The sequence below is a fragment of the Microtus pennsylvanicus genome, chromosome 1 (assembly GCF_037038515.1).
Source record: "Microtus pennsylvanicus isolate mMicPen1 chromosome 1, mMicPen1.hap1, whole genome shotgun sequence".
Classification (NCBI taxonomy): Eukaryota; Metazoa; Chordata; class Mammalia; order Rodentia; family Cricetidae; genus Microtus; species Microtus pennsylvanicus.
In genome coordinates this window covers 49,725,323-49,749,390 of record NC_134579.1, presented here as the reverse complement: position 1 = coordinate 49,749,390, position 24,068 = coordinate 49,725,323, and positions in this window count along the sequence as shown.

Below are 24,068 nucleotides of genomic sequence, written 5' to 3'. Positions count from 1 at the left end.
AACAAGTCTGGAGATGAATATGTATACATTTTGTTTTTAGAAAGTCCAGACTTCTCTTTCGCCTTCACTATCAAAAGATGTTAAGATAAATTTAGTGTCCAGTTGAGTTGGATTGCTTAGTTCTGATGGTCGACAGCTTCTTTCCTGACGTTTTCAGATGGTCTTCTCGCAGCTAGCTCTGCTGTCCAGTCTCATTACCCTCAACTGGTTAAACGCTACTTTCCAGGATAACTAGAAATACAGCCCCTGAAATGCTCCATTATGATAGTCACCTTTCTTGTTACTGTGATCAAACATCCGACACAATGCAAATGAAGGAAGAAAAGGTGTATTTAGGTTCACAGTTCGAGGGTCCAGTTCATCCTTGTGGGGAGGTCACGGAACCAGGATCTTGAGGTGGCTGCTCACATCACAGTCATACTCAGAAAGCAGAGTGATGAATGTTGCTGTTCACCCTCCTCCCTCTCAAACTTTTGCAGATTTTGCAGAGTCCCTTGGGTGCTGTGGGGAAGTGTGTTTAGCTGAACCCCCTAAACTGTCAGAGCTAGAGAGGAAGTATCCAAAAGGAGCCAGTGACTCTTGCTGTCACTTGCAGCCATTTTGCTTCCTGCAGAGTCCTATCAGATCAGATGCACTGGGGCTCTCTGCACCTATGGATCTTCCTACATCTTACCAACATTTTATTATGAAATGTACCTGAGTTGGAACTGACCTGAATGTCTCCTCCCTGAGGACTAGCTTTTAAGGTACCACACATTTCCAAACCGGAAAGCAATTAAGAGTCTTACCCAGGTATAATATCTGTGAACCACAACAATGACCAGCACGGCTGGATAACATACACATAAAACAAAAATTAATTTCTTGCTGTTCATTTTTAAGAATTTATTTATTTAATTTAGGAGTTTGAATATTTTGCCAGCCTCTATGTAAGTGCAACTTGTGCATGAAGTGCCTACAGAATCCAGAAGAGGACACCAGATGCCTGGGACTAGAGCTACAGACCCTATGCGCCATGATGTGGATGCTGGGAACCAAACCTGGGTTCTCTACAAGAGCAGCAAGTGCTCTTAATTGCTGAGCTTTTTCTCCTGGCCCTTGTTATCCTTCTTGATATATACAAGTATTCTTTTTTTTGACAATTTCAGTCATGTATATACTATATTTTAATAATTTTTACCTCCATTACCTTCCTACTCTTACTGAATTCTTTCTTCCCCCAAAGTTCTTCTATTTTAATATCTGTTTTGGGTTACTTACTTACTTATTTAATTACGTATTTATTTATTGTTACCCATGAGTTTAATTAGGATTGCCCAAATTATCTTTGTCTTTGCAATCTTCTAGAGACAACCACTGTTTAGAATATCATCATCAAAAACCAGTCAAACTGTTTCTAGAACTATAGGCAAGTAGAATAATACAGTAGAGACTTTCACATAAAGCTATTATTTAAATTTAATGTTTTTTGAGGTTCTTTTATTTTTTTATTTTTAAAAATTAAATGGATGAATTTGATAAAGATTGGCTAAATTGTATATAACATGATATTGTGGAATATATGCCTGCTTTTATTCTTATTTCTGGATATTTATTTATTTATCTATTTATTATTTATATAGTCTCACCATTGATCTCTTCTTTTGTTGATAAGTACCTGGGATATTTATAGATTTTCACTATTATTAAAATCATTACTGTGATTTCTTGTGCATGTATTTTATGTATATATAGATTTACTTTTTCAGATAAGTATATAGGAGGAGATGGCATATTACTGAATATGTATGTCTTTAGTTTTATAAGAAGCCACCACACTATTTACCATAGTAGCCATGCAATATTTTTTTATTCTTTTCACAGTGGAAGAAAACTTCCACTTTTACATATCCTCCATACTGGACCTTATTACCATATTTTTTCATATGAGGATTCTTATTTTAGGTGAAGGGAAATTGGAAGAAAACATTCAATTTCTGTGTTGCTGCTCAGGTGGAACTTTGTTCTGGATTCTCAGACACACTACACAAATCTCAGACTTAGAAATAGCCCTATGTTTGTGCCTTTAGTAGACATAACAGTGCTTCAGGATAAACAGGATTTCATTGATTCATTATTATTTCATATGAAATAATATGGGAAAGCAACTCTTTGTCAACTTCTCTTCTGTGTAGAGTTCTTAGCACCAGTGTACTAATACTTGAGTACAGACAGTTCTTTACTGTGGGATATTTAACAGCTGGGCTGACCTCTACCCATTGGCTCTACAGTCCTTACATTAGCATGAAAAACAGTTATTATCAACAGTTGCTGGGGGGGAAAGGTGATAAAGATGCCTCTTGTTTAGAGCCAGTGCTGTAGAAAATAGACAAAAGGAATGTGTTTATCTTGTGAGAATGAAGAAAACCATACTTGCATCATTGAGAAAAACTACCTTAGGCTCAGTTACTGTGAACATTCTAATACAAAATGTTTGTACATGCCTGACTTTAGTTTTTATGGATGCCACACATAGAACGTCCTTAGGAATTTCCAGAGTTCTATGCCCATCCCCCACAGGGTTTATTTTCTCTTTGAAGCTGCTGTTTATTCTGTATTTTAACTCATCATTAATGAACATTATAGGTAAAATTATGTTGCCCTTTGAATTGCACAGTGCCTTGCATTCTTATATGTTGTCTGTTGAAGTTTTCTTTCTTGGCAAGACAAAGGTTCCTTTGAATGTGTTAAAATGTGTTTCCAGAGAAAAAAGCTAGTTTATATATGGCATGAAGAAATGTTTTATGACTGGCATTGTGTTAGTCACTACCCCCCAAAAGGCTAAGAGTAAAGGATTTGATAGTATGCTGATGCAAGAATCGAAAATGGCATAGGAGTGTCACAGCGGTACAGTAAGTATCCATCCATTAGATGGCCCAGACTGTGTTTTCGATTCTATGTAAAACTCCAAGATTATTACCTATAATGAATTAGAACATGGTGTCTATACTGATAGCATCTTACAGTCTAATGGAATATCAGGAAAATGCGGAGCAGTTTTATTTGTTTTTATTAAGTTCTTAAATTAGTATACAAAATAATAAGATTCTGTGTGTGTGTGTGTGAATGTTCATGTGTACACATTTTCATGTGAAGGTCAGATTTTAGCCTTGGGTGTCATACCTCAGGAACTATCCACATTTGTTTTGAGATACCTCCCTAGGATCTGGGAATCTAGCCTGGCTGGTCAGCAAGCCCCCTCAATCTGCCTGTCTTTGCTTTTCTGGGATTATAAGTGTGCTCCATTATGCCTGATTTTTATGAGAGTACTGGGGAATCAAACTCAGGTCGTCAGGCTCTCATGACAAGCACTTGAACTAACGGAGCTATGTCTTTATCTCCCTGCTCTGACATTTTCATACATATATAATATCATTGTACTACACCTGTCTTGTCTGTTCACCCATTACTTTTCCCTAGCTCCCTCTCTCCCTTTCTTGCTATTCTTGTTCCAACCACTAATAACAGTCTTCTGATTTCATCTTTATTATGTATGTGTGTGAGAGTGTAAATCTAGATTACAAAGAAGTTTTAAAAAATAAGCAACGTTAAAATAGTAAGTATGTAAGTTTTCTCACAATTAGTGTTATTTTTCTTTCTACATATTAATGTGTTCTCATTAAGCAAGGAAGAGAACTAATACTATCATATTACACTGAAAAGGAAAACTAGTATGTAACATCACACACCTTATGTTTGAACAAGCATTTGACAAACCAAATATCTGCTTTCAAAAGTAGTGTGCCATCCACTGCTGCTTTCTAAGTTGAGTGATATTTGCATGTAGCACAAATTAGCATATTAACACATAAAACAATTTTGCAAATAACAGGAAAAGACTAGCTGTCTAGTTTAATCTGCTAAGAGGATGTATAACAAATGTTACTGTTAATGTTATAAGTATAAAGTACAATCACCTGCATTAACCTACCTTATGTTTATGCAAAGTGGAGATAATTGACATGCATTCAAGGGATCATAAGGATTACAGGAGATTACACCAACACCATGTAAACTGTAATTATCACCTCCCATTAATGATAACTTGAGTTAATGTACATGTATTTGTTTCTCAGCTAATTACCTGTAATTGAGGTAATAATCCATGGTATAAATTGAATGTTTCTTTTGTTTAATTCCCTAGGTTCCTCAATATATGTGTTTCTTTTATAGTACAAGCTTTAGGGCCTGTTTATCTTGCTGACTACCGGGAGAGCAAGTTTTCATGCCTTCTGGGGTGAGGGTAACTAGAGGCAGAGCTGGGAATCTTAGCACTTAGGGAGGTCCATTTGTTTAGTTAAAGAGTCAGATGGCCAGTGACTCTTGAGGAACATACACATGGATACATTCTCAAGCTCCACATAACTAAGCTAATTGTAGGTTATATCATCAACACTACCTTTCTGTGAAAAATATGGTTGTAAAATGTATTTAGTCTCTCTTTGAAATGCAAGTCTCCTGTATCAGGAAGGATTTCTATCTCCAGATTCTATCTGTATATTATTTCTCCTGCAACTAGAACATTAGTTTTAAAGATCCCATCTATCTCTCTATGCATTGATTAGGTTAAAATAAATGAATGTTTGTGACATGAAGGTGTTAATGATGTGTGGAGCTATCACTTCTCTGAAGATAATATTTTCAAACAATATAAGTGGTCTTGGTTGTAAAGGAAAAACAATGTGTAGCCATTAAATAGGAATGATGATAAAGATTTTCTATTGGTTTAGAAGGATAATTGGCAGAATAAATGTCAGTTTGTCATCTTTTCAAATAAACTGGTGAAAAGCATAGTGTTTTCATGTCTTGAAAATAAAGTGTCAGCAGGATATTAGTTTAGAGAGACTAATGGCAGGGAAGGTAATTATGATGCCGAGGGTAGAAGGTCTTTGCAGATTATTATCATTTATTCTCTATTATGGGCCAAGTGGGCTACTGCTAATCCTTCAAAAATTTTCTATTTTGAGAGCATTTATTGATGAGGAAGCAGATTGAAGAAGTTAATTTCCTCATAGAACGTCTCATATCCTGCATATTAGGAAGAAAAAAAATGGCCATGTTCAATTTGTTCAACATCTGTGGTCACTTATGGCACTACAAAACATGCTATCTTTTGATAAGAACTGCCTATGACTCAATCGGTTTGAAATTATTTAAGGATATATGCTAGGAAGTTGTAACTTTTTAAGATTTACTGTTTTTTATATTATGTGTATGAGTGTGTTGAATCCATGTTTGTGTGTGTACCACATGATTACATGGTATCCATGGAGGCCAAAAGAGGGCATTGGATTCCTTGGAACTGAAATTCCAAACAGTTTGTGAGCCACTATGTAGGTGCTGGGAACCAAGCCTGGGTTGTCTGCTAAATCAATGAATGCTCTTAACTACTGAGTCCTCAAAAAGCTTCCTGCTTAAACAATATGTCTCTAATGTATCCTGACGTAGTTCTGGAACACTCACGTATGATCTTGGTGGAAGCTACAGTTCCTTTGATTTTTTTTCTTTGATAGAGGGAGAAATCACGTCAAGAACATACCTGGAATTGGAAACTGATTATTTTTGTCAAGAACCTTGAATCTTCCGAGAGTAATGCCAATGTCAGCTGTGAGTTCATTGCTCGCTGTGAGCAGCAGGCAAGACTGCTCCTAAGGTTGTGCTTTTGTTTCCCAGTGCTCGAAGGGAGTCTTGATTCCTGATCATTTTTAAAGGCAAGTTCCCAGGCTTATTTTTTATTCAATCATGCCCACAGACTTCCAATATATTCCCCTTTGTACTTAGGCTAAGCAGGGTCAGTCAGTTCTATTGGTTGTAAGAAGCAAGAACTCTGACTACTATTTAGATGTGAGGAGTGCCTCATCTCTCTGTTTAGAAGAGATGGCTGAAAAAATAGGCAGTAAAATAATAGGTAATTTTCAAAAAAGTTAAGATACCATTTTAAAGCAAAACTGATCTATAAACTATTGTCTAAAGTTTTCCAGTTAATTATTAAAACATCAAGAAGACAATTTAATCAAGAGAGTACAGATATTACCCTTAGTAATCTATCTCTCCAAGATATAAAAGCCATCAAAAGAAAAGTTTTCTTAATAGAAAAATTGCATCTTATGTTTTTTTTGTAAGTTTCAGATGTTCTGGAGGACTTTTTTCTAAAGCTGAATTTGATATTTAGAATTTTAACTTTATTTTCTCCAATATGCTTTTTATCAATTTATCAGCATTACAACTCTATCGGTAACAATAATTTTTGTGTCACAAATAAGTTATTTGTTTAACAAGTAAAAATCTGGATACTTTAAGCCAAAGCCATGACTTTTACACACCATTCCAATCCAACAGGGGTGTTGGGGGAAGGATTTTGGTTTGAGGCTAAGTGATTGCAATGAGGAACCAAAGGAATGTAAAGCAAAACTCTTTGTGACAACACCTTTCATGACCTTTTTCACAGATGACTTTTGATTCCTGATGTTCATGCTTTACAGAATAATTGCAATACATCATGTCATTTGGGAACTGTTCACAGCTTGCATAGGAAAGAGATCTTGAAAAATCTTCTTTGGAAGAAAAGAATGTGAGTTTACTTCTTCCAAAGTAAAACCTTTAGGAGTGTATGAAATCCTGTCCTCCTGGGCAAGAGCTGAGGGTGAGGTGAACTCTTTTATTCCTGTTGCATTAAAAATGTTCTTTTCATATAACTATCATGAAATTACAGTGCACATTTCTTTAGTTTCATAGGCAGAATACTCTTGCCTTAGACAATCCCTTCATTCAGCTCCAGGAAACTCTAGTAGCTGTTTTCATGCTAACCCTAAAAGATCTTCAGGGAGCAGAGAGGTCTTCATCAGCTTTCCCTTTCACAGGTATCCTCTGGATCTCTTTTAGGATGGCAGTTAGCACATTAATTCAACATGAAAATGTAAGAGAACAAAAAGAAGTGTGTACCCATCTAGAATAAAAATATCTGGATTAATAGGCCATCAAGTAATTAATTAAGTCATAATCAGTAAGTGTGCTTAGTTGAGCTGTGGTAGCTTGATTTCTATGTTCAGTGATATGACCTGTAAACTGACAGTTCACCTAACTGATCATATACTCAGGACATAATAACTGAACAGATACTATAAAAATATTTAATACTAGACACAGAACTTAAGCAAAAAAAAGGTAAAGGTAAAAACTCTGTTTCTGTGAAGCACACTAGATAACAACCAACCCTTTCGTTCAATAAGTATAGAGTGTTAGGCCTCTCCTAAAGCAATGCATGCATATATGGTATTAGTATGTAAAATATATGCATATATATCACACACATGTTATCTATATATGGTCCTCATTGAGAATTACTTTATGTAATGATGCAGTCAAGACTCTCACTCCTTTTGACTTTTGGCACTATACTAAAAGAGCAATAATGTGTAACTTAAGAAAGTTCTTATATAAAAGTGACATCTGGTATACATAGATGACTAATAGGTAATAGATGAATGATAAATGATGCATTGATATATATATTCTTCATTCTAAAGTTTGGTTCATACCTTATTGGATATAATACCAAATAAATACTATAATATTTGCAAATATACTCCCCACTATTAAAAATGTGACTTATAATTTATTTAGTAGACTTCCCCTTTCAAGACATACGTGGCACTAAGGCTCAGAATGTAATAAGCCAAGGTTCTAGGTGCAATCAGTATTCATTTAGGAAATGTCAGGTGATTTCTAATATGAAAGAAAATCTCTAGTTGGAAAGAAATAACTTGTCAAAGAGCAATATAAAGAATGCCTTAGAAACTCGATAATTGGATTTTTTCCTTCTACCTTCTCACATGGATAATTTCATACAATACCTCTTTTATGTGTAGAATAGAAAAAAGGTCTCTTTTTCGCCTGATTGTGTTGACTGCCTACCACCTGTGAACTTTAAATGCATGTCGTTATTTAGTGAGCAACGCTCTTCGTGGCATGTGTTCATTTTTATGTATGAAGAGTCAGTCATAATTTGGAACACGAAATTGAGCCATTCTTTGTATCCTTTTTATACATTTTGTACTCCAATTACTTGAAAACCTAGCTTTAATATTTATTTCTGTTATTTCATTTTGATTCAGCCCAACTAAAAAACCAAATCTCATTTTATACTAACTAGTATTTTGCTGCGGTAATTACCAAGAAAATACTTTGGTAACATGATTAGCTAGTAAATTTCTCTCTAATCTTCCAAACAGTGTTATCTCTACCTTTTATATAAATGCTTACTGGAAAACCACAAGCCAAAAATATGCTCTTTCAAAGTGACAGAATACTTAATAGCTACTATAGGACCATAAATAAAATTACGCATATTTGTGAACTATACTCTAGTTGTTACCTAGTCAGAGAAAGGCTTTAATCTTTGGAGAAATGCAGTATATGCATAATAAAGTATAGAGAAAGCAATAAGTTGCAGGGAAGATTTAAAATTTCTATCACTATATTTTTAGTCTAAAAATGGAGCAAAAATGATTCAGTGACATACAATATGCTAACCATCTGAAGGAAAGGATAAGACCAAATTCTGTGAGCAAATTTCCATGGAAAATAAATAGACAGAGGTAGCATGGAGAAAAGAGTGTCTATCTTAATTCCCATTTTCTCTTCATCGGGTGCAAGGTTATGTAGAAAAACAATCACCATGAAGCTTCTTCAAGATAAGATTCTGAAGATTATTTAAAGGGAGGATTTATTTCCACATCATTAAACCTCATGCTAGATGCTCCTGTGTCTTGAGAAATCAGCATCTCTTGAGACTTAAAGTATCTCACATCTTCTAGTAAGTGGATTTGTCTGCAACATGCACACACAGCAGCAGGCACTAGGAATGGATTTCTTCCACATTTTTTTTGTACATCTAAAAGACCTTTGGAGAACATTGATTCTATGAAGGTCAAAACCATTCTGCAGCTTGCTCTTGATGTAGAATTTATCAGAAGGAAAGTGCACTGTACACTGAAGGTTGCTAGCCCGTTTTCTTTGAGCCACATCTGTTCAATGGGGCCACAACTGTTCTATCAAATGTTTTATGCAGTGTATATAACCCTGCTCCAGTTATTTTCTTTACTTTGTTGCTTTACGTTTAAAGATCATGAGATTTAATGTTTTAACAATACATTTTTTTCTCTTGCAAAACCTTGACAATAATGTTCAAGTTTTTCTGCCCTGAAATCACTGGTGTGCTTAAGAGAATAGTTTTTAAGTGCTCTACAGCACTCCTACCTATTTGTATTATATATCCCATTTGTTTTATTCAATCATGGCCCTGTACGAGTTGGCTCTGTGAACTCCTTCTGAATTCAGAGAATTCAGAGATGACCCTGAAAAAGAATAAAATTATCAAGTGGAGATCAGTGCCGGAAATAGCACATGAGAAGTCTTCTGTAGACAAAGAACATATTTGTACAATAATAAACCAGTTTTATTGGTGCAGCAATGGGCACCACAAGGAGTCAAAGATGACAATATTCATGAGACACTTATATCATATCCTATAACTGTCATGCAACCAGATAAATGTCATGGGCAAAAATTGAAATTATAGCTATGAATACTTCACTGCACCCACACCGAAGAGAAAAACAGGCTGCTTTTATAAAAACCTTGTTTACTGTGAAATCAGTTACCTTTGATTTTTAGAAAATACGACTAAACCATGTCAATGCGTACATATAAAAGCTAACAAGCTGACATATTAAGTCAAAGTCTTACTGCCCTGTAGCATCATAGAGTTGAAGATTAAAAATAAAATTTAAGGCCAATTTATAAAAAATATATAAATTAAAACATTTCCTTAAGTAGAGCCTTAAACTTATTTCATATAGTTCCTACTCTCATGTTTCATTGTGTACTATTTTCAGCCTTCCTAGAAGGTATATATCAGGAAACAGAGGAGGAAAACATTATGAGGTTTGTAGGAGAAAGTAAAGGGTAGAACATTACTCACTAATCCTCCAGAAGGTGGTGACGTTGTACCTGCAGGGGGTGCCATGGAGCTTTAACTTCTTTAATCAGGACACACAAACAAAATAGTCTTAAATCCACACAAAACTCTTGACTGTTTAGCTCTCAAGTTATGATTTCCGCTACTGTTACCCCCTACAAGAATAGGCTAGCTGTTTGGGCTAATAGACAGTAGCCAATCAGAAGAGAAGGAATGAAAATAATTTAATCATTTTTAATTAATTAATTGAATAATATAGAACTATTATTGTCTTGTTTCTCTGAACAAAAAAAGGAGAATTTAAAATGTTACAGTATCTGTACCAATTAGAATAGTTTCATACATTGAAATAGTTTTGCCAGTAGGCAGACTGGACTCAGTGATCCCTGACACTCCTGCATTCAGAGATCCAAATATTTTACATTCAAGTCAGTTTGCAGCAGATTAACCATGACATTATGTTCTTGCAGCATGTAAGTTTAATGAATACTGAAGTGAGGGAATTTTTCCTTAAATATTAAGATTTCTAAAAGTTTATTACATTTAAAATTTGTTCCTTTTAATAAATTATTCATTTATTTCCTAATTAAACAAACTTGGTTGAGCACATTTACAAGTTACTGGGGTATTTTCCTATGAGAAGACAGAGTATCTGACCTCAGGAAACTATACGATTTAAGCAAAATGTATAGTTGGTGCTTTGAAAGTATCTCAGTTGAAATATCCTAAGATCATGCTGTATAGATTAAGCAGAATGATATAATTGACTTGATTATTAATCAAAGTTCTATCCATTATTATGTTCCTTAAGCTATATCCTGCAAAACCATCTTAAATTTACTATCCTTAATGCTTCTTGGATAAAATAAAAATTTAAGCAGGGTTTTGAATGTATGAACTTTATCTCTAGACTCCAAGCATTTGAATATATTTTTCCATTATTTCTAATATGGTATCCTTACCCTGGGTAAACGGTGTGCTGGAATATTAAACGAGAAAGACTATCAAGGAAGAGGCCTAAGATATGGTTCCAAAGTACTTTATTCTTGTTACTGTAGCCAGTAATTGATAAACAGCACCCACACTGTATCATTTATTTTAAAATCATTAACTTTTTAATGATTTTAATTTTAATGAAAGTGGCCATTTCACAAGATATATTAGTAACTCTGCTTTATGAGTGCTTAGAAAGTCTGTGTGATAAGGTTAGTGAGATGGCTCAACAGGATTAGGCACTTGTTGTCAAGCTTAGGACTTGAGGTCGGTCTCTGTGGATTGACCCAAATTGTGGAAGGGAGAATGTATTTTTCTGGGTCTTTGATTGACTGCGGCCTCTCTCACTCTATTGGCATAAGCCCTGACCTTGTGTTTTTCTGTACTCAATGAAATGCAAGAGAAATGTTGTGTGTCATTTGAAAGGAGAGCATTCCATAGGCTGCATGTGGTTCATATACACTGTTCCCTTTGTCACAGCAATGCCACTCCCTCTCTGATGATCGCTCTTACAATGTGGATACAAAAATGAATCAAAATCAAATTTGGTAAGTAATTGAAATTGAAATGGGTCAGATATAAAGCCTTTTGTCAAAACATACTGAGATTTTAAGAGAGATAATTACAGCAGCATATTGAAACTGGTTAATAAACATTTTTTTTTTTTTTGCCTCAAAAACAAAAGACTTTTACATGGCTACATTTGGATGTGTTTGTCTTGGTAGAACCATTTCCTAATGGATAACGTCTATGTCTATGTGAATTTATTAATAAAATTTGTCTAAAATATCCCAGCATTGTATTAAAAACACTTATCTAATAGAATAAAAATGATTCATACTTTCTAGACAAAGGGTTAATTAATGATAAGAATACTCATTACATAGAATAATCTTAGGAATATAAAGACATTTTAATTTTTTTCTGAGGGGAAATAAATCCTCCATTTTTAAAATTGAAATAGCTTAAAGACAATGTGATTAATTTTGCAATTGTTTGTATTGATGCTTGTCATAAATTGGCAGGCAGTTTCCTTTCTCTCTTCCATGACTGTTCTATCCCTCTTTGAAGAGACAAACTGGCATTCTACATGACCTTTAAATATAATGAGAAAGCATTTCAGTAGGTTGAATGACAGCTGTAAATAGAATAGCTCAGCAAAAATAAATCTAAACACCATGAATAAAAATTCCACAATTTTGCTTGGCTGATCAATAATTCTGACCTACACTTCCCATATACATCCTCCTCGAGTCTGGGGCATGAATCTGGAGAGACGATTCCAAAAAGTAATGAGTTTGTCGTAAGTAAGAGTAAACAGAGCATTTAGAATACAAATTAATAAAAGAGATTTAGGGCTTGGAAAAGAAATGGGTACGAAGTTGCTCTAACAGATGCCTGTGAAAATCATGTATACCTTCTAGCCCATCCTTTTGGAAGGAAGTCAAACAAACAAACAAATAAATTGTTTTATATATGGATTAAGTCTGAAAACTTCACCTCTCTGACTCTCAAATCTTTTTAAAGAAGGGTGATAAAATGAATTATTCACCAAGAAAAGAAAACTGTAGTAATCAATTATTTGGCTTATAGGTGACATTGCATTTGCTAGGAAAGTTGTGAATACCATGTTTAATAAGAATTTGTATTAGCAGATTATGCTGGCTTAACTAAGAGATAGGTAAAAACAGCATCCTTAGCTCAGAATTACAAAATTTCCATCTTTTTGGAGGACTCTACAGTTGGGACTGGGAAGACCTTATCACAAGAGAAGCAGGTATTGTTTCTTGTTTTGTAAACTATTCTTTCTCTGAGGTGGGTCTCTGCCTCGGTTTCCATCTTTCTCTAGACTCCAACAGAATCAGCAACAAATATTTGTCACCCAATAAATGTTCACTGAATAAATGCATGTGAAAACCTTTTAGGACATAAAGTGCAACATAGAGAGAAGCCATTGAAGCCTTACAATTGTGAATTCTAATCACAATGTTAAAGCAAGTTTAAGTAGATATTGCTCCACAGGTCTTCAACAGTACAGATGACAATAGAGAGGCTTGTCAGTTCGTTTTCTACTGGTGTACACAATTAAGAAGCTACAGAGAAGATTGATCTTCCTCGGAATGTTGGGATAAGCAGGCCCTATCACTCAAGTATGATCCGTCATCCATCTAGATGTCAGAGTTTTTTTTTATTTCTTTTTAAAATTACTTAAAAAAACAATCCAAATTCCCACTTTCTCCCCTCCTTCCCCTCTTTCCCACTCCCCTCCAACCTTAAGAGAGGTCAAGGAACTCTGCCCTGTGGAAAGTCCAAGGCCCTCCCCACTACATCTAGGTTAACCAAGGTATACATCCAAAGAGAATAGGATCATAAAAAGCCAGTATATGCAGTAAAGACAAATCTCAGTGCCATTGTCATTGTCCACACAATCTGCTCCAACAGTCAACCACATTCAGAGGGACTAGTTTAATCCCATGATAGTTTATTCCCAGTCCAGTTGGAGTTGGTGAGCTCCCATTAGCTCAAGCACATTGTCTCAGTGGGTAAACCCCTCATGGTCTTGACCTCCTTGCTCAGAATCTCACTCCTTTCACTCTTTGACTAGACTTTAAGAGGTCAGTCCAGTGCTCTGATGTGGGTCTCTGCCTCTGTTTCCATCTGCTATTGGACGAAGGTTCTATGGTGATATTTAAGATAATCAAAAAAGTCTGACTACAGGGCAAGGACAGTTCAGGCACCCTCTCCTCTATTGCTTAGGGTCTTAGCTGGGGTCATCCTTGTAGATTCCTGGAAATTTTTCTAGATCCAGGTTTCCCACTAACCTCAAAAAGGCTCCCTCAATCAAGATATCTCTTTACTTGCTCTCATATCTGTCCTTCCTCAATCTCAATTATCCATTCCCTCAAGCTCTCCTAAACTTTTCTCTTCTTCCCCATCTCCCCTTCTTTCTACCCCTTGATGCCATGCTCCCAAATGTTGTCAGGAAATCTTGTCTGCTTCCAATTTCCAGGTGAATCTATATATGTTGACAGAGATTTCTGTCTTGCCTGGTTCCTGCAATCTTTAAGTTCCAAAGAAATCACACAGAGTTCTACATTAACTATAAACTGATTGGCCCATTAGCTGAGGGTTTTTAATAACTCTTATAACTTATATTAGCCCATTATTCTTATCTGCATTAGTCATGTGGCTTGGTACCTTTTTTGGTGAGGCAGTCACATCTTGCTTTTTCTGTGGTTGGATCAGGACTGCAGAGGAATGGGCTTTCTTCTTCCCAGAATTCTCCTGTTCTCTTTGACCCACCTCTACTTCCTGTCTGGTTGTCCCACATATACTTTCTGCCTGACTACTGGCCAATTAGCATTTATTTAAAATATAATTGACAGGATACAGACCATTGTCCCATATCATATATATGTTTTTCTCTGGGTTCACCTTATTAGTTAGCTTCTCTAGGATCAAGAACAATAGGCTCAATGTCCTTTGTTTATGGCTAGAATTCATTTATGAGTAAGTACATACCAATCCATTTTTTTGGGTATGGGTTACCTCATTCACGATAGTGTTTTCTATTTCCATCCATTTGCATGCAAAATTAAAGATGTCATTGTTTTTTACTGCTGAGTAGTACTCTAATGTGTAGATGTGCCACAATTTCTTTATTCAATCTTCCATTGAGGGGCATCTAGGTTGTTCTGGCTATTAAAAATAATGCTGCTATGAACATAGTTAAACAAATATTTTTGTAGTATGATTGAGCATCTTTTGGGTATATGCCCAAGAGTGGTATTGCTGGATCCTGAGGTAGGTAGATTCCCAATGTTCTGAGAAAGTGCCACACTCATTTCCAAAGTGGTTGCACAAGTTTGCATTCCCACCAGCAATGGGTGAGTGTTCTCCTTACTCCACATCCACTCCAGGATAAGCTATCATTAGTGGTTTTGATTTTCGCCGTTCTGACAGGTGTAAGATGATATCTTAGGGTTGTTTTGATTTGCATTTCCCTGAGAGCTAAGGAAGTTGAACATGTTCTTAAGTATTTTTTGATCATTTGAAATTCTTCTGTTGAGAAATCTCTGTTTAGTTCATTTTTTAATTGGGTTATTTAGATTTTAATGTCTAATTTCTTTAGTTATTTATATATTTTGTAGATCAGTCCTTTGTCTGAGGTGGGGTTGGTGAAGATCTTCTCCCATTCAATAGGTTGCCTTTTTGTCTTAATGACTGTGTCCTTTGCTTTACAGAAGTTTCTCAGTTTCAGGAGGTCCCATTTATTGTTGCTCTTATTATCTGTGCTACTGGGGTTATACTTAGGAAGTAGTCTCATGTGCCCATGCATTGAAGGCTACTCCTCAGGTTCAGTGTGGTCGGGTTTATATTGAGGTCTTTAATCCATTTGGACTTGAGTTTTGTGCATGGTGATAGATATGGATCTATTTTCATTCTTCTAAAGATTGACATCCAGTTATGCCAGCACCATTTGTTAAAGATGCTTTCTTTTTTCCATTGTATAATTTTAGCCTCTTTGTAAAAAAACAGGTGTTTGTAGGTTTGTGGATTAACATCTGGTCTTCGATTTGATTCCATTGGTCAACATTTTTTTTTTACAAAGCTGTTTTCATTTCTATAGCTCTGTAATAGAGTTTGATGTCAGGGATGGTAATGCCCCTGTAAGTTCCTTTATTGTATAAGATTGTTTTGGCTATCCTGGATTTTTTGTTTTTCCACATGAAGTTGATTATTGTTATTTCAAAGTCTGTGAAGAATTTTGTTGGGATTTTGATGGGGATTACATTGAATGTATAGATTGCTTTTGGTAGGATTGCCATTTTTACAATGTTGATCATTCCTATACAAGAGCATGGAAGATCCTTCCATTTTCTGGTATTGTCTTCAATTTCTTTCTTCCAAGACTTAAAGTTCTTGTCAAATAGGTCTTTCACCTTTTTGGTTAGTGTTACCCCAAGATATTTCATGTGATATGTGACTATTGTGAAAGGTGGTATATCTCTGATTTCCCTCTCAGCTTCTTTATCCTTTGTGTGTAGGAAAGCTACTGATATTTTTGAGTTGATCTTGTATCCTGCCACATCACTGAAGGCATTTAACAGCTGTAGGAATTCTCTGGTAGGGTTTTTGGAGTCGCTTATGTATACTATCATATCATCTGAAAATAACAAAAGTCTGACTTCTTCCTTTCCAATTTGAATCCCTTAATCTCCTTTTGTTGTCTTATTGCTATTTGCTAGAACCTCATGCACTATGTTGAAGAGATATGGAGAGAGTGGACAGGTGTGTCTTGATCCTGATTTTAGTGGAATTGCTTTGAGTTTATCTCCATTTAATTTGATCTCAGCTGCATATTGCTTTTATTATATTTAGTTATGATCCGTACATCTGTAATCTTTTATGCCTTTATCGTGTAGGGGCTTTGAATTTTGTCAAATGCTTTTTCAGCACCCAATGAAATGATCATATGTTTTTTTCTTTCAGTTTATTTCTATGATGGATTACATTGATAGATTTTCATATGTTGAACCAGCCCTGCATATCTGAGATGAAGCCTACTTGATCATAACAGATGATTTATTTTGATGTGTTCTTGGATTTGATTTGCCGGTATTTTATTGAGTATTTTTGTATTGATGTTCATGAGTGAGATTGGTCTATAATTCTCATTCTTGATTGAATATTTATGTGGTTTTGGTATCAGAATAACCATAGCCTCATAAAAAGTGTTTGGCAATGACACTTCTGTTTCTATTATGTGGAACACTTTGACAAGTATAGGTATTAACTCTTGGAAGTTCTGGTAGAATTCTGCACTATAACCATCTGGCCCTAAGCTTTTTTTGGTTGGGAGGTTTTTGATGACATCTTCTATTTCCTCATGACTTATAGGTATATTTAGATTGCTCACCTGGTTATGATTTAATTTTGGTATATGGTGTCTATCTAAAAATTGTCCATTTCTTTTACATTTTCCAATTTTGTAAAGTACAGGCTTTTGTAGTAAGACCTAATGATTCTCTGAATTTCCTCATTGTCTGTTGTTATGTCCCCCTTTTCATTTATAATTTTGTTAATTTGGATATTGTCTCTCTGTCCTTTGATTTGTTTGGATAAAGGTTTGTCAATACTGTTGATTTTCTAAAAAAAAAAAAGCAGCACGTTGTTTCATTGATTCGTTTTATTATTTTCTGTATTTCAATTTTATTGATTTGAGCCCTCAGTTTGATTATTTTCAGTCTTCTATTCCTCCTGTGTGAGTCTGCTTCTTTTTTTTCTAGAGTTTTCAGGTGTGTTGTTAAGTCACTAATGTTAGCTTTCTCCATTTTCTTTATGTGGGCACTTAGTGCAACAAACTCTTCTCTTAGGCACTGCTTTCATAGTGTCCCTTAAGTTTGGATGGTTCGGATATATTGTACCTTATTTTCATTGAGTTCAAAGAAAACTTTGATTTCTTTCTTTATTTCTTCCTTGCCTCAGGGGTGGCTCAGTAGTTGACTGTTCAGATTCCATGAGTTTGTGGGCTTTCTGGGGATAGTATTGTTGTTAAATTCTAACTTTACTCCATGGTGATCCAATAAGACACAGGTGGTCACTACATTGTTTTTGTATTTATGGATGCTTGCTTTGTTATGAAGAATGTGATCAATTTTTGAGAAGGTTCCATGAGGTGCTGAGAAGAAGATGTACTCTTTCTATTTGGGTGGAATGTTCTGTAGATGTCTGTTAAGTCCATTTGTTTCATTACATCTGTTATTTCTCTTATTTCTCTGTTAAGTTTCTGTCTGACTGACCTGTCCATTGGTGAGAGAGGAGTGTTGAAGTCTCCTACTATTAGTGTTTGGGGTTTAATGTGTGATTTAAATTTTAGTGATGTTTCTTTTACATATGTGGGTGCTCTTATATTAGGGGCATAGATATTCAGGATTGAGAATTCATCTTGATGAATTGTTCCTGTTATGAGTATAGTGTTCTACTCCATCTCTTCTGATTCACTTTAGTTTGAAATCAATTTTGTTAGATATTAGTATAGCCACACCCATTTGTTTCTTAGGTCCATTTGATTGGAAAACCTTTTCCCAACCCTTTACTCTGAGTTAGTGTCTGTCTTTGAGGTTGAGGTGTGTTTCTTGTAAACAGCAGAAAGCTGGATCCTGTTTTTGTATCCATTCTCTTAACCTGTGTCTTCTTCTGGGTGAATTGAGTCCATTGATAATAAGTGATATTAATGACCAGTGGTTGTTAACTCAGGTTATTTTTTGGTGGCAGTGTTTGTGTGTTTCCCTTTTTTGAGTTGAGTTGGTTGAGGGATATCAGATGTCTAAGTTATAGTGGGTGTTGTTAGCTTCCACGGTTTGAGGTTTTCATTCTAGTACTTTCTGTAAGGCTGGGCTTGTGGATACATATTGTTTAAATCTGTTTTTGTCATGGAATCCCTTGTTTTCTCCATCAATGGTGAAAGAAAGCTTATCTGGGTATAGTAGTCTGGGCTTGCATTCAAGGTCTTTTAGTGTCTGCAGCACATCTATCTAAGACCTTCTGGCTTTCATGGTTTCTTTTGAGAAGTTGGTTGTAATTTTGATAGGTTATATGTTACTTGACCTTTTTCTTGTGCAGCTCTTAATATTCTTTCTTAATCTGCATGGTTTTTGTTTTGATTATTTTATGGCTAGGGTATTTTTTTTTTGGATCCAGCCTACTTGGTATTCTGTAAACTTGTACCTTCATAGGGATATCCTTCTTTAGGTTGAAAAAGTTTTCTTCTATAATTTTGTTGAATATATTTTCTGTGCCTTTGAGCTGGAGTTCTCCTTTTTCTACCCCTATTTTTCTTATATTTGGTCTTTTCATGGTGTCCCAGAATTAATGAATGTTTTCTGTTTAGAATTTGTTGGATTTAATGTTTTCTTTGACCAGTGAGTCTACTTCCTCTACAGTATTTTAAGTGCCTGAGATTCTTTCTTCTATCTCTTGTATTCTGTTGGTTATACTCATCTCTGAAGTTCCTGTTTGCTTACCCAGATTTTCCATATCCAGCTTTCCCTCAGTTTATGTTTTCTTTAATACCTCCATTTCAGTCTTCAAGTCTTTAACTTTTTCCTTTGCCTGTTTGATTGCTTTTTCTTGGTTTTCATGGGTATCTTTGAGGGATTTATTACCTTCTAAGTTTTTGTTTGTCTTCTCTTCCATTTTTCAAGGGAGTTTTTTACTTCCTCTTTTAAGGTCTTCATTATTTTTATAAAGTTACATTTAAAGTTATTTTGTTTTACTTCTTCTGTGTTAGGATAATCAAGTCTTCCTGTTGTGTGTCTGCTGGATTCATGTTGCTTTTTAGGATGTTGGAGGAATTCTTGCATTGGCACCTACCATCTCCTCCTTCAATTGAGGCCAGTATTGTCTTGGTGTTTTGGTCTGATCTTTTGCTGTGGCTGTTTGAGTACTTGGGAGTTTTTCTTGGTCTTTCCTCTCTTAGGTCCCCTCAGTATTGGAGCAAGTTCTTTTGCAGGGTTTTCTCTGGTCCCCTCAGCACTGGAGCAGACTGTGTTGCAAAGTTCCAAGGACCTAGCCGGTGAAAGGGCAAGCCTGGGGGCAGAGTGGTGTTTCCGGTGCCATTGACTCACCTCTCAGGTCACTTCAGCACTATAGCAGTCTGTGTTGCATGCAGGGTTCCCAGAACCTCACAGGTGAAAGGGTGGGCTTGGGGGCAAGGTGGGTTTTGGGAAAGAAAGCACAGCCCCAGGAACACTCTCTGCTGGCTCTCTGGTTCCCTCACACTGCATGTCAGAGGTTTTACAGCACAGTTACAGTTTCCTACGGGAGTTACACAATAACACTTTAAAAAGGTTATTAAATATAATGACCAATACCATAGTTTACTTATTACTCCCCTGGCTTAACTCAAAACGTCATGAATCTTGTCAAATTGTATTTTTTAAAGATTAATTGATATTGATAAATAAAAATCACATGGATTTTTCATATGTAGTATGTTTTTGGAAACACGTACACAGTTTGAAATTACTGGCCTCTAATTTACAAACATTTACCTCCCTCTGCCTCCCAAGTGCTGGAATTAAAGACATTTACTACCAAGCCTGGCTTTCCTTTTGATTTCTAAAATATGATAATATTATACTTTGTGCATACAGGTATATTTATACATTACATAATTTTCTAATTCATTTTTGGGCTGTCGAATCTATGGGCGTATATCTTCTTATAGCAACAACATTGTATTTTGATTACTATAGCTTTGTAGTCATGTATTATGATATATATTTTTTTTTCTTCAGACTTGTTTAGTGGATCTTGTAGGAGAATACAGCAATTTCTCTGTTGCATAAGGTTTTTAATACAGGGTGCAACTTCAGGAAGAACATAAATGAATCAGTGGGAGAGAAGAGGACAGTGTCCACACAGCCAGCTCAGATTAGCTTGGCAATCAATGGGGTGACAGATGTCCCAGACAAGTCATTTCAACAGTCTCAATTTTCTTCTTTTTGAATAAGATATTTCCATTTTTTTAACATTGTGGTTCCATATGATTTTTATTGTTTCATCAACTATAATTCATAGTTTAACAGAATGTATTTGTGGAGAAAGACATTTTAACAAACAATTTGTTTTATAATATGTATATTTTAAACATTAGTCATTTTAATTTCTCTTATCATGTTTTATAATTTTCGATTTATAGATTTTTCACCTCTATAAGATTATTCATGAGTATTTAATTGATTTTATAACTATTATAAGCAAGATTATTCTCTTGAATCATACATTACTATTGAATAGAACCAATGCTGGATGATTTCTATAAATTAATATTATACTTTGTAACTATTTACTCAGTTTTATCTTGGTGACACTTTTTAATGTGTATATACATTACTTGTGCATATATACACACATAGATACATATATGAGATATATATTTTATGTGTGGTTATATATATCTTTATGAATACTATATATAATTATATTTATAATACATATTTACATGTATGTGTTTAATCATGCCAGTTGCAAACACAGAGAACTAAATTCTTTTCCAGTTTTTGATTCTTTTTAAACTCAACTTGCAATTTTTTCTCTGAAACACTTGTGACTATCATTATTTTTTGCAAGGGAGATTTATCTTCATGATACATTTAAAAAATTATTTCTGTATGCTCCTCTGATGGTAAAGGTTTTCCTGATACTCACTTTAAGTTTTCTTTTTTCCCTCTATTTTCATTTTGTTCTTTAATTGTGTCACATCTCTATCTCTGAAATCAGTCACAGACCAGTGTTGCTGAGGCTCATTTTTCTTCATTTTATGCTCAGGATTTCATAGACGTAAGATAGAGAATTCTTTACCATAGGGAGAAATTCCCTGAGGTCTTAAATTTAAACTGTGTTTCTTGGCATCTGTTTCTTTCCCCTTAAAATTCACTCTTTCAAACTTCGTTCCTCTATCATACATCTGTGGTAGCAAATGACATTTGACCATCACCCAAATAGACTATATTAATTAGGATATTGTCAAGAACCATGATTTCAGGGAAACATAGTATTGTTGCATATAAAACATCCACAGAGGGTAGTTCTAGTGTTGGCTGATTTAGTGACATGATGATTCATCAGAAATTATGAATTCTTTCGTATTTGCAGTCTCCCATCTTTATCGTGATATTTTTGTTCTCTTCATGGTCTCAGGTTGGCTGACTCAGCTCTGAATTGTATTTGCCAGCAAAAGGGAGAGGGTCTGCAGATATTGCAAAGGTGTTTCTTTAGCTCATGAAGCTGTCAACTTTCCTGGAATTCTTAAGACTTGTCCTTCTGAAGTACACTGTCCAGAATTGCATCTCAGGTCCTTGTCGATCCTTTGGTTTGAGGGAGAGAGAGAGAGAGAGACAGAGAGAGAGAGAGAGAGAGAGAGAGAGAGAGAGAGAGAGAGAGACAGAGACAGAGAGAGAGAGAGAGAGAGAGAGAGAGAGAGAGAGAGAGAGAGCAATACCTCACTAATTGTTTAGAGAGAACACCCTGGCTCCTTAGATCACTTAATCCAAGAATGTTGAATAAAATTAGATAAATATGTAGTTGAATAATAGGTGGTGAGTATACATTTTTCTCTTCTATGGAGACATGTTGTCCTTTGTACCTGTTCCCTCTTCAGGTGAGTTACAACTCAATGGCTAAGAACCTCTTCCTAATTCATGATCCCTGGAAGACTTTATTTGGTGCACTACATATAGAGAGTTAGATGATCCTTTTACCATGAAAGCTACTTGTTCATATTTCTTTTAAACCATGTCGCAAACTCTATTGCACTATATATTTAGAAATTAATTCAGGCAAATAAATTCAAAATGTTTTTGTCTTGTACTGTAATTAGGCCCACATACAGCCCTGTCTTTTAGAAGAAATATAGAAAAGCCAACAGAGGAGTTAAACTTTTTTTTCTATACAGGCTCTCACTATGAAGCACTAGCTGTCCTGAAACTCACTGTTCAAAGTAGGCTAGCCACAAATTCACAAAGTGAATTCACCTGCATGTGCCACTACCCTCAGCTGGAGACAAATTTTTTTAAATGAAAGTTTAAAATCCAGAAGATAAAAGAGGAAATGTATCCTGCCTCAATGCAAAATATCAACGGATGTGATTACCTAAAGAGACTTTTCTCTCAGATCCGCTGAGGGCGATTTCTCTCTGTAGAGTAACTGACACCTAGTCTTAATCTGGGGTGATCTGAAGGACTAGAGGAGACAGTGAAAAAGACATTGCAAGACAAGAGACAAAATGGGTGGCCACAGAGTTACCTACTTAGATACATAATTAGGAAGTACAAGCAGACACCCTATCTTGTCACATACATTTTGAGGAGAATGATACCAGGAGAGGGAATGACAGCAGCAAACAGGAGATGAATTGGGATCAGGACTTTGTGATTAGGAATATTTCAACAGCTTTTTATTGAGAGCTCGTTAGTTCATTTTGCATGGCTGCAAGGGAACACATACCTCAACCAACAAATGCACCATGAGCTCTCACTGGATTTATGATGGTAAAGTCTTTTATCGGCAAATTAGAGACCCTCAGCAGACTAAATTGATATAAAATGACCAACTTTCTCTTTTACTTTAAAAATAATAGGAAATTCGAAATGGATCTGTCTCCCTATGAGCATTTTTCATCCTTTTATTGTCTCTTTGGGGAAGTTAATGCTTTTGGACTACTGCCTGCTGCCTTGGCCTCACCTCCTAAGTGGATATTTGGTGGTAGCAGTGCACCCTCATAAAGGCAGAAGGCTGATTACATTTCCATTAAAGACCAGAGCCAAGTCAGCCTGCTAACTTCCCTGCCAATAGCAGTTAGATTTTTAATACGCCCAGTTCAGTGTGAAGAACCACCTTTCTTTATAGAGAACAAACAGACAGCATAAAAAATTTAAGATTGTAATAGAGAAAGAGAATTTTTCTTTTTATATTTGTATGTTATAAAATTGTCGTTTGCCTTTCTTTATCACAAGTTACCTATTGTCTGTTTTTTAGCAGACTTTTATGCTGCCTTTTTCTGATTCTATCTGTTCACTGCAGATATCAGTGAATTAACCAAACAAAGGTACATGTCACAATTTTAGTCATTCATGCATCAAACAGCTGTAACATGTCCATTATGTCTGATACATGTTGTTAAGTATTAGAACTTCTAAAATGAGTGTGGCACAACCACTGCCTTCAAAAAGCTTAACAATCTTCGTCTGTCCATGTTGAACACATTCTAAGAATAAATTTTAGAAACGCTGTGAAGGGAACAAACATTCTCATAGTATTATGTAGTACAACAAACAAAAATGGCCACAAAAGGTTCTAGGATTCATATTATCCCCAGTTGGCTTAAATGCTAATGGTCTCTATAGCAATCATTGCTAAAATTACATTGCTTTTCTCTTTTAAGTTCTTCCCATTTTTATGAAATAAATATTTGTGCTCCATCCAATATTCATTTGCACGTGTCAAAACTTCCAAAGTGATGGTGTTTAGAGATGGGATTTAGGAAAGATAT